The following is a 12,546-nucleotide window of genomic DNA, read 5'->3' as shown; positions in this document are numbered from 1 at the left end:
CTTAGATCCTGTGATTAAAAAATTTTCATAATTGTTTTCATCTTTTATTGATCTCAATAAAATGGTTTAACAAAGATTAATGGAATAATTATGACATTTAATGATGTAGATATATTATACACATATACGAATGTTCTTTCAAAAGAATACTAAAGATTCGACATTTTAAATATTTTAAAATCGAAACAAGTTATCTAAATTTATGAACTTAACATCATTAGATAGAACATCATCTATCCACGAATTTAAACGTAATTCTAAATGATAAATCTTTTCGATATTTTTAAAAATACTTTTCAATATTTTTTTCATAATTAATTCAATTGATCAATCTAGATCTAAATAACTAACCCATCTTTCTTCCTTGCGTGTTTATAATTGTTATAAACGCTACAATAATTATAAACACGTATTAAAATAAAATTCTCGAGAATATAACAGTTGTTACAGTCGTTAATACGAATCAATTTTTGACGGAACGAAACGATGGAAATAACGTTATTTAAGATACGTAGAAGACGTAGCTTTTGAATTACGGTTTGTCATCGACCGATAAGAAGAGAACACACGTTTCCTTGATTCGAGATCGAGTGGTACTCGAGTTAAAAGACTTGACTATTGTCGGCTCGTTATATCTAAGGATATAATTAGTGTTACGTCACGAATAGTACAGCTGTGCAAAGTATAAAAAAAAAAAAAAATATCAATTCATATGCATCTTGCATCGCATCAACGTGGAAGAAACAACGAAGCCACAACACGGTTCTGTGACCCTGTTTTATCATGGGCATTGTTTCTTTATGCTATTTCCATACCGCTTTGCTAGTACAGTAAACAAAGAAAGTAAGATAATTAGTTTGGTTGGTATTTAAGCTCATGAATAAATGGAACGAAGCGTAAATTGTTAGTTCAAATCGTTAGTCATCGAAGTTATACCAAGTATAATTTTCTTCGAATTTAAGTATTTATTTATTTGTTTTGTAATTTTCAATATGAGGAAAGAATTGTAAATAGTAATTTTTAATCTTTATTTATTGTTAATTTTATATATTTCAATCTATACTCATCTTGTTTATTTTAATCTATTTATACAGCTTATGCAATTATCTGCTATAAAAAAATAATTTAGTAAATGTATATAATGTTGACATATAATGTTTAATTTAAGTTTTAAATATATTTATTGTTATTGTATATATTTGAAAGTTTTAAATATAAAAGAAATATAGAATAAAATGATGGGATAAGATAAATATTTATTAACAATGTAATTAAAGTAGATCAATAAATTTGATGTCAAGTAATTTCATCACAAGATTCATTGTTGAATGATAAGTTTAATATTTTTGTATTTTTTTTTAATATTTCTAACTTAAAAATATTTATTGTAGTTTTCAAAAATTTACCAAGAAAGTTTTCTTTTCAAGTAATTTTTCACTAATGTAAATAACTTGATAAGAATCTTTGCATTAATCTGTAAGAAATCTTATAACAATTTGTCTAATAAAAATATTTAGTAAATTTATTTAACTTTATAATATGTTTATATCACAATAGATATACTAAATGAATTCTTTAGAACGCATTTAAATAGTTAAATATTGCTGGGAAAGAAACTTGTTAGGATGTTTTCTACATAGTCTTCTCTTCTTACAGATTTAATTCCAAGATTTATCTTTCATCTTTACACAAATGCATGATGCATCAACTACATGAATATTCCTATCTGAATATAGTATATATAACTGTAATGCTTCTAATTTAATTATTATATTTAATTCGTTTTTATTATAGTAATCTTTACAATTTAATCTGATACAGATTGATAATCTTTATATATATTATATTTTTTTTATTAACATATTTTTATATATAAAAGATGTTAATACATAATATTTATGAAACATTTTAGAAGCCAAAACAATTAAGTTATAATGTTTGCATTAGATGAAAACAGAAATTCTATCTCCATGATCTTAAATTATTTATAACTTGATAAAACTTTAACTGACATTTTTACATAGTGTTTAAAATTATTTGAAGGGAAGAAGAAAATTCATTTTTGAATTTAATGAATTTTTGAAAGTTACAACATCCAATTTTCATACTTGCTTTGTCTTTCACAGAAAATTGATCCTTCAAAGATGCGTTCCAATATATTAACATAGATAACAAGATGATATTCCTCCATGTTATAAGTTTGTTTAATTTTGAAACCTTTGTTGGAACAGATATGCATTCCCTTTTTTTATAATACAAATTTTATCTGTTATAATATAATTTTATCTGTGAGTATTAAGAGATACGCGATCGTCGATAGTTGCTGTATGTAGGTTCCATCATTCCGCGCAATAAGGCGTGACGTTACGAAAGGGTGTCTAGTGACGAAACAATAGCCATCGACCGCGAAGAAATTTCGCATTGTGAATGTAACCTGTTCGATACATAACTCTTATATGTATATAAGATACTTTTCTTCCAACACCTGTTAAGTATTAGAAGAATTATTTGTACAGAACATCAGTCATTGTACACTGAACAGGTAATAAATCTATGATAATTATTTTTGAAAGGGACATGATCAATAATCTTTACTTATAAATATACTCTCCACAAGTATTTATATAGTAAAATGAAATGAAAACACATCTTTAATTGTAAAAAAATTATTCAAAAGAAAATTATGAAATTATTGTTAAATTTACATTTTATAAATGTTTATTTTTTAATTTACTTAATATGATATATTTAATATCTTCATATCTGAATAAAAGCACAAAATAGAGAAATTTTCAAATTAATTAAGTATAATTACTGTACAAATTTAAAATAATTATTTGAATTACTACTAATTTAATATTACAAGATATCATTAGCTATATAATACACTTTAGCAATATAATATTTAAATTTAATTGTTTTATATTTAATATTAACAATTTACATTGCATAAAATTAATAATCCATATATTTATGAATAGGAGTGTATGCATGTAATGTCTAAATCTAGAAATTAGATTAAATTGTTAAAAAAATATTTCAATTTGTTATAAGATAAAATTCAGGATGACCTTTCTCTCCAAAGAATGAAAAGTCAATAATAAAAAAACTGTTTATTTTATCACATGATTATGTATGTAACTTTTGTTTACTATTTATTTGTAACTATTTCAAAACGTAATGCAATGTCACTAATTCGAAACGAAGCTACTAATATTTTTTTTTTAGTCTCTTTACGCGATATGACAAATTTCAAGCAAAATCGAATTTAAGTAAGTTTACGCGAGAACGCGGTTGAAATAATTACATCAATTATATGTTAATCGAACCGCGTGATAAATCGCAATTATAGTCAGACTTCGCTTTAATTATTAGTTGGAGCGAGTATAATAAGTTGGAAGACGTGTAATTCGATCGAAAGTTTACAAGAATTATCATAATTACGGACAATTGTAATAAATTTAAACAGTTTTCTACCTAACCTAACCTAAAAGTTAGGTTAGGTTAGCTTAGATAAAGTACTAAAATATTGACAAAAATTATTGCTACTACTTAATTTATACATGTTTGTAACTGTGTGTGAATCAATATATAATTTGTGTATTATTTTGTTTATACAAAATGGTCCATATTTCATGTATATAAATGTAGTTAGGAAGCCATTTTATGGTTAGAAATAAGAGTTTCGAAAATTAAGAATAACGAAATTGCAATGAGAAATTTAAGTTTGAAAATTTTTGAAATACAAGTTAATTGTATTGCTAATTGCTTGTAGGATATGAATGAATTTACGTAGAATACATTTAAGAAAAATTAACAAGAAATCTAATTTAAAAATTCATCAATATACTTATCTTTGATTTTATTCAATCTCGATTTAAAAAAAGAAACAAGAATTAATTATACTTGTATTTGACAAATTTTTAAACTTGATTTTTATTCCTTACATTTTCTTTACTATTTATACTTTAATCGTTAATTACAGTCCAATGTCAACAGCTCGCGTCCTTTATAATCCTCGAGACACACGCTTTCAATCAAGCGGTCACATGGTCTCCACAACTCTCTCCCTTCTCCCTCTAGCTAACTAAACTCGTATATCTATTGTTTGTGCTGCGCAAAAAACGTGTTTACTCTCGGGCAGCGGTAACGTGCGCGTGAAGAGGAAAATAAGATTGGAGGAAGGCCAAAATCCAAAGAAAATTAATCCGTTGAGAATCGATTCTTCACATTCACCTCAAGATTCCTGATAGATTCTCGATCGCAGAATATTTTTCTCGAAAAATATCCTCTGTTATCCTCGTTTCTCATCCGTGGATGATCGTGCACGATGTTCTCGTAGAGAGACAGCGACAGAAATCGCTTATACGCCATTACGTAAGCTTCTTTACCGACTCTTCTATTTGCGGAACGGTCGTCCGTGTTCGAAGGTGAGAGGTACGCCGACCTTCTCTACAATGTCCCACTAGAGGCGAGGATCGAATAGAGGCAGACCAGACACCAAGGCGGCCAGGGCCGAGATACCGTTCGATTTTCGAACGATGACCATTCTTCGCCTTCCATGATCGCAAACAAACTGGTCACTGCCACGAGTCCATTTTTTGATTTTTTTTTTTTGTAATAAAGCGGATGGATAAGTTTGTCGTTCGCCATTTTATCTCTCAATGAATGCAATGAATGTATTAAATATAATATATTAAAAATGGGTCGAGTTTAATTTTTAATTAATTAAAATTAATAATGTTACTTGTAATATTCTAGTCAAAATATAATGAAAAATGAGTTTAATTTTTAAAATTAATAATGTTACTCGTAATATTCTAGTCAATCAGAAAAATCGTAATAAATTGAAAATCTACGAAATAAATTACTTTGAGACGTAATGTGTTGTTATTAGTTTCAGTTGAAGGATGTAATTTGTAATAACTATGTAATGTGCTTTGCGAACCTGTTCGAGAAGAAAGAATAAAATTTCTTTGCCTGAGGTTTCGTTTTCGAATTAAATCAAGATTGAACATTTTTATAAATAAATAGATATATTATTATCTGTAAAAATAAAAGATGTAGAATAAATAAATTTTATTAGCTTTCTTGGCATTTTTTAAAATAGATAAATCATATTACTTCACATCTTGAAGAAAGATTATTGCAATCACAGATTTATACAGATAAACGAATATTTAAATTTTATTATAAATTTATAGTAGTCTTAATTACGCTTTTTTCCTTTTCTTTAATTTTGAAAAAAAATTAATTGAAAAAAGATATTAGTCATTTACACTATTTTAATTATGGATTGTTTTGAAATAAATTGTACATTATTATTCAAAAAATTATAATACTTATATGATCAATATTGAATGACTTATGTTATATTATTTATAAAAAGTTTAATTTGCTATATATTTATGATATATTAATTTAATATTTAAAAAGAGTCTTGTTCGAATTTTAACATTCTTTTCTTAAATTGTATTCAACAGTATCGAATTTAAATAATTTTGGAAAGAAATTTTGGTAAAAATAATGGTAAATAGAAAGAGAGAAAGAGAAGAAGTATAATTTTTCGATCTAGTTTAGAATTGTCAAGGACGATTCGATTCGATTCAATTGGATGACGTTAAACTTAATTAAATAAAAATTGGATATCAACATGCGATTATCTGGGACAAACGTTTCCATCTTCGGTTATTTGTATTCTATTACAAATTAAAATCAATCCCTTTTTTAATTTACAGATAATAATGTATCTATTTATTTATAAAAATGTTCAATCTTGATTAATACATTGCAAAAATAATTTATTAAACGACATTTAATTATTTGTAATTTTAAATGTATTGAAATACATTTAAGAAACATTTTTCTCCCATTCTAATGTTATTAATTATAATTTAAGAATAACATACATGCTTGTTTGATAAATTCAAAACAATTTTTTGGTTCACGAGTTCACAAGCTTTATTGAAGTTGATATATTTTATTACTTAACCAAATATTCGAGCAAATAAGATTATTTTTATCATCATATAAGAGTATCAAAATTATTATATTAAAATTTCATTTTGAATGTAAATGGATGTATTTACATTCTACTTGATACAAAATATGTTTTGTAAAAGTAAATTGTTGTCGATTAAATTTTTCTTTTTTTTAATAAATTTATAAATGCAAATGATACTCAAAGAGAGAAGATATAAGATACTCGATGCAAGGATACGTATTATGACATTTAATAAGATAAAAATCTTTATTTCAATTCCACTTTTGTTCAAATAAAAATTTAAAATTGGATAAACATCTGTATCTAGTTGAAAAAAAAAATTTTTAATTTTCTCAATCACAGTCATATTGTGGGTAATCCAGAGTTAAACTTGGCTAAAACTACTTAACGTATATAATCGTTATCTAACATCTTGAGCACTGGACAAGAAAATGTGGGATCACCGAGAAAATTCTTGTAGCCATTCGTGTTTTATAAAATGTTTCAAGAATACAAAAGAATCTTCCTGACGCTTTTTTTTTATGGGATTGTTGCGCATTTAGAGAATACATATGATTTTTAAAAAGATAGTTGTAAAAATAAAAAAAAACAGTTATGATTTCTCTAAATTTCTTAGATTAAATGGAAATAATAAAAATTCGAATAATGTAAGATAAATGTCATAAAATTAAACGTTAAAAATATTTAAAAAATTTTAACGATAATTTTTTAATAATCACATATGCAAAGTTCATAAATTGCATTTATGGTTCCAAATTTTTATTTTTTTATATCTAAGTTATATCTTTCTTCAAATTTGTTTTTGCCAAATAATTAAAATCCATTTTATTATTTATTAATAATTTTCAAGTGTCTCTGTATTAATGTTAACTCACCATTTCATCTTTAATCCCTAATTAAATTAATGATTATTCTTAATAATATTTCTTGGAATATCGTGAAAACAAGACAAGAGTTAAAATTTTGAAGAAAATCATAAAATAAATTGGAATAAATTCGACTCGTAAAAAGTTTGTAGTCGTGGAAAGAGAAATGTGCATTAAAGAAAACAGCTGGTCGTGAGAGGTAGTTATAATCTTCATTTCATTTAAGTTTTAATCATTGTTAATGATCTCATTACAATCTATACTAAATCTTACCATCTCATATTTCTACTTTCTCCTACTACAGTATTGAAGTTATTTAAGATTTTATGGAGAAAAATATGAACTATTTGAGGGGAATACTAGGCAATGATAACTGTTTTAACCAGTAAATAAATGTACTGCTAAATTTGCGTTATTAAATTTATCGTTTTTCCTTATGAATCATCATTCATATTTATATCTAACACATACGTATCAAGACGGAAGATAAGCTAACGACTTCTCTATTAAGTTATGAAAATAATATATTGTTTATCGAAATGAGTCATTCTCGAGTTCTCAGATTAATTTTCTTGCTTCCTCTTTCTGATAATGAAAAAACAAGTAAAAATTAAAATACTTTTTCAAGTATAAAATATTTCATTATATTTTTACTCCGTGTGCGCATTTTCATAGCTGTGTTTCATATTATCTCGATAATAACGTAACATTGAGTTGATTGAAAATTACAAATTTAACTATTACACGGTATCCAACTCTTACAAATTACCTTTTGTATAAAAATTAAATAGAATTTGCAGTATTTGATATTGAAAATAAAAATAAAATGAAAAAGCTATTATATTTAAAAAAAATATATATATATATATTTTTAACAAAAATTGAACTTGTATAATAAAATTAGATTCATGATCGACAGAATCGATCGATTAATTTCACCTGTAAAATCAACTCTTATTATAATTTATAGAATAAGAATTAATTTATATTACAACCTCTGTTATATAATTTTTATAATATAAGTAAATTTATAATAATTTATAATAATTATTTAATAATTAATTATTAAAATATTTAATAATTTAAATAAATTTATAATAATTTTATAATATAAGTAAATTATTTCGTTAAAATTAAGATTTAATATCTTTGTGACGTTTTTGTGAATTCGTATATACTTAAGCTCATTATAGAAAGATACAATTTTTTTGTCACAGTGTTCGGGCGTGTATCCCGTTAGCCGGTAAACACGTGTTATACCGACCGAGGAACGAAATATAAACCCGTTTACGTTTAAAAGCTGACCTGCATATGCAATGTCTGTCTTCACTCTTCCACGTTAATTTGCTTTCATATGGATGGCATTGAAGCAGGTTTTTCTTATTCAATTATACGGTATATTATAAAAGCAAATTATCCCTTCATTACAATTGGCATTAACTGATCTCGTACACAAATAATAGTACAAGATTATTAAAATATTAAGGAAAATATTATAGCAATATTTATAACTGCGGATTGTAATTTCGTAATTTATAGTTTTTCTTTATAAAAATTACGACAATATCCTTCCCCCACCCCTCTCTCTTTCTCGTGAGAATAATACTTTAAGATTAATAACACTTAAGTTATGTTAGGGATAAGTTTTATTTTCGAGATTTTTTTTTTTTTTTATACGCGTCGAAAGAATATGTCGTAAAGTGAGAAGATGTGTGAAATATTATAAAAATTGATTTGACTTTAAGAAGCCAACAAAAGCGGAGAGGGAAAAAAAAGAAAAAAAGAAAAAAGAGAATAACAAAATCGTTTGATCAAAAATAGATAAACTTTTTTAATAAATTTTTTTTAATTTATATTTGTGATGTATATATATATATTATAACGTTCCTTACCAGATATTTACTTTATACGTGTCATTATTGCAATTTGTTTCAATTATAAAATAAAAATAAAACTAAACAATATTGAAAACATATCAATTATTATAATTATATCTGTTCTTATATACCTGTTCTCGAGTGTATGTAATTAAATAATTTACATTATAATATTTTTAATTATCACGTTTCTTGTGAATCATGCTCGACAAACAAAAAATGTAACGTAAAAAAAAATACGCAATTTTTCTTTAAATAAAAAATATTTTAACCTCTAAATTTTCTGAATATTTTTAAATTCTTAAAGAATTTTTCCAAATTCGAAGAATAGAATTTATATATACAATTAATTAATACATTTTTATGGGAAAATCAATTCTAGAAATTAAAGAAACAAAAATTTATATTCAAAAATATCAATTTAAGTAGTAAACAATTTTAATTGCTTATAACTTAATAAGTAGAAAACAATTATTTATTTATTTATTAATTAATCAATTAATTAAAGTACTAAAGTTATATATATTTAGAATTACATTAGTTTTAAACTAATAATTTGTTATTATAAATAAATAAAAATGTCCTCTGTGAATAGTGAATATTTTCACTAGTTTTTTTCTTTTTTCCCCCACTTTGACGAAAGGAAGATAGTCGTGGCTTCACGAGTACTCGTCTTTCACGACGATAACCATCGAAAAATGCCATCATCGTGGAAGAAGAAATGTTCATCATGGACACAGTGGTCGAGCATACGTCGGTTCGAGCGAACTTATCGTTTCCAAAATAGATGGTCCTCTTCTTAATTTATTAATAGACGAGCAAGACGACGCGAATCCGCCGTTGCACCGCTATTATTGTGCCATGATGGCCCCATTTCGCCATTTTGCAGGCAGGTACGTACGCACCCGGACAAAATCGTTGCAAAGGTGTTCAACATTCAAAATTTCTATTGTAATTAAAAATCGTGAAATATTATATTGGATAAAATATTAGTTGAAATAATTGGAAGGCTCGTTTTTAATAATTATATATAGTTGTGCGCAATTGAAGACTAGGAAATAAGATAAAACATCTTTCCATGAAAATAATTATATATTACTATAATGTTCAACATTCAAAATTTCTATTGTAATTAAAAATCGTGAAATATTATATTGGATAAAATATTAGTTAAAATAATTGGAAGGCTCGTTTTTAATAATTATATATAGTTGTGCGCAATTGAAGACTAGGAAATAAGATAAAACATCTTTCCATGAGAATAATTATATATTACTATAATAAATGTGTAGAAATAAAATGTGTATAACATTAATCGATTAACTCCCTATAAACTGCACACTTTTGATGAAGGAAATACCTTATTGTCCTTTTATGCTATCTATTTCCAGCTATATTTTATGTATTTTTATTTATTACGCGTCTTTAAATCCGTGTAACGAATCTTTAAACCTGTCCTTCTTAAAAAATATCAGAGATGGAATATTTGAGCATAATCTAAGAGATTATGGATTTGATATTTATATAAATAAATGAAAATTGAGTAATAAAAGAAATATTTGTTATAATAATTTTATTTAATTCATATTATTCATTGAATCATGAATATAATTTTGCAGCATCATATTATCGAAAGTGTACATGAAGAATTCTTTGAAATATCAAAAAATGAAGCTTTTATAGAAAAGCTCGTACTTTTCACTTATTCCTGACTCAGTTTTAAAAAACTTTTTTAATTTTTCCATCATCGCAATAATTTATTAAATCGTGTATTGGATGACCAAATTCTTAATAATAAAACTTTCAACATCTCGTTGAAGACAATATTAATTAAAATATGATTAATCAAAATATCTTATACGTGTTATAATTAATTAATTAAAATTTTTAGTTGATAATTTTGTTATATTTACATCGAGATTAATGTAAATATATAAAATTAATTCGATACTTTATCATTCATATTCAGAAAGAAAAATGTAAAATATTATTTCTCGAGAAAGGAAGATACAATTAAATAAATGAAACACCATGTTTATTATGCTATAATCTTTATTGCAAATATAAAAATCAAAGGGGAAGCCAAAAGATTCATTAAAAGAGTCACAAATACATTTATTTGTCCAAGACTTTAAAATTTTTCATTACTTCAAATTAATTATTCCTTCCCATTTTATCGAGCAAATTTTATCCAATCTTGATATTTGATCAATTACAAATTCTTCTTCGAATCGAAACGAAAGAAAAACCGAGGGAACGGTTTAAAAATCGACCTATTTATCACTTGGCACGGAAGAGAGCCGCGAGAAGAGCAATCGTGACTCGTCTCTCGAGTGCAAGCAACAGCTCTTAACGAAAGTGATGCCCTTCCTCCAGCCAGTGTCTGTCGTGGTATATTCCTTCGACCTAAGCGTTCTTCTTCTTGAACTGCCGTATCAAGGGGCCATTATAATTGAGAATCATATGAGAAGAAAGAAAATTGAAAAATTTTTCCAATTTCAAATTTCGTAATTAATGATAAATTATCTGATTGAGACCGATTTCTTGATTTCATTTCGTTTCGAAAAATTTCTCCCCCTCCTCCAATTCTGAAGAAATTGGAATGTTGGCGCTTGATTCGGACAACAACCTCGGCCACCTCGTTTCACACTCGTCGGTCAATTCATTTCTGTGCCGTGTGATATTCGTGATACACGCAAGAGGAGCCATGCAACGCGAAGGGGAAGGCTTGCCGATTGTTTCCTCTTATGCTATTATCGGGTCTTTCGAGTTGGCATTTTGAAGAAGAAACGCGTGGGTACAGAAGGCGCGAGATGAGGCGAAAGATATAATATAATGGAGTGGGAGGAGAGGAATGCGGGAAAGAGAACGAATGAAATAGCGACGATCGAGCCGCACGTTTCGAATATTCGATGCGTATAAAGGGTGTGTTCCATTTTTTTAAGAGACATTTATGAAGATGATTCTTTTAATATGATTGGAAGAGAAATATATATGTACAAAAATAAATAAATTGAGAATAAGAGAGAAAGATCATTTTGAAAATATATAGAAAATATATAAGATATCTTGAAAAGTAAAGGTTGTTGACCATTGATAACGTAAGTGATTGATATATTCGCAACTATCATTCGTGATACAGCAATTCTACAGTGAGATATCATATACGTGTATTTTATAATAAATAAACATTCGTTGTAAATGGAATCTTGTCAAATGATAGGTGAAAGATTCGAATGGGACACCCTGTAGATGAAGAAGAATGTTACAAACTAAATTGCTTAAAATCCGATTTAACAATCGAGATAAAATACAAAGATTTACTATAATGTATAATATGATGAAAGATAAAAATAATAAAATTAATGTAATCATTGAGAATATGATGATAAAAAGATACAGAATTGATAAACGTTAATAAATTATAATTTAAGAAATTGTGATCTTCTATATTGAATAAAAAAAAACAATTAAATTATTCATTTGAATCAATAAATTATGTATGCGACAAACGATGATTTATTTTTATAAAATTGCCAGATAAAAGATCAGATAAGAATTTTGAACACAATTTGTTTCCTCAAACAAATGATACTCTTTTTGTCTCTTTTGTCCAAGATAAGAACAACAACTTTTGTATCCATAAAAGATATATTTTGCTTTTATTTTTCCAAAGGTAAATATTTTTGTATGTGTATTACAAAATTATTAACGAAAATAAATATTATTGAACACAAACTTTGAAAGAATAAAATGAATTCTCAAAGTTGTAATTCTTTCCTTTTTCGTTTCTTTATAT

At 25.9% G+C, this 12,546-nt stretch overlaps 1 protein-coding gene across 4 annotated transcripts in view; it reads right to left on the bottom strand.

Annotated features, from left to right (window-relative positions):
* Positions 1-12,546, bottom strand: part of LOC409851 (amphiphysin) — a 62,922-nt gene that overhangs the window by 16,959 nt on the left and 33,417 nt on the right. The gene's annotated exons all lie outside the window — the stretch shown is intronic.

This window comes from Apis mellifera, linkage group LG7 (assembly GCF_003254395.2).
Source record: "Apis mellifera strain DH4 linkage group LG7, Amel_HAv3.1, whole genome shotgun sequence".
Lineage (NCBI taxonomy): Eukaryota > Metazoa > Arthropoda > Insecta > Hymenoptera > Apidae > Apis > Apis mellifera.
This window is presented reverse-complemented; position numbering and strand designations above follow the sequence as displayed.